At 52.2% G+C, this 379-nt stretch overlaps 1 protein-coding gene across 1 annotated transcript in view; it reads right to left on the bottom strand.

Annotated features, from left to right (window-relative positions):
* FAH (fumarylacetoacetate hydrolase) overlaps positions 1–379 on the bottom strand; it is a 20,175-nt gene that overhangs the window by 4,832 nt on the left and 14,964 nt on the right. The gene's annotated exons all lie outside the window — the stretch shown is intronic.

The raw sequence follows: 379 nt of genomic DNA, 5'->3' as shown, positions 1-379 counted from the left end.
ACCAGAATGTTCTAGAATGTTCGCAGTAGCTCTATACTGGCCCGGAAAGGAAACAACCCACACGTCCTGCGGACCAGAATGTTCTAGAATGTTCGCAGTAGCTCTATACTGGCCCGGAACGGAAACAACCCACACGTCCTGCGGACCAGAATGTTCTAGAATGTTCGCAGTAGCTCTATACTGGCCCGGAACGGAAACAACCCACACGTCCCGCGGACCAGAATGTTCTAGAATGTTCGCAGTAGCTCTATACTGGCCCCGAACGGAAACAACCCACACGTCCCGCGGACCAGAATGTTCTAGAATGTTCGCAGTAGCTCTATACTGGCCCCGAACGGAAACAACCCACACGTCCTGCGGACCAGAATGTTCTAGAATG

This window comes from Herpailurus yagouaroundi, unplaced genomic scaffold (assembly GCF_014898765.1).
Source record: "Herpailurus yagouaroundi ecotype Mexico unplaced genomic scaffold, PumYag 185, whole genome shotgun sequence".
NCBI lineage: Eukaryota > Metazoa > Chordata > Mammalia > Carnivora > Felidae > Herpailurus > Herpailurus yagouaroundi.
This window is presented reverse-complemented; position numbering and strand designations above follow the sequence as displayed.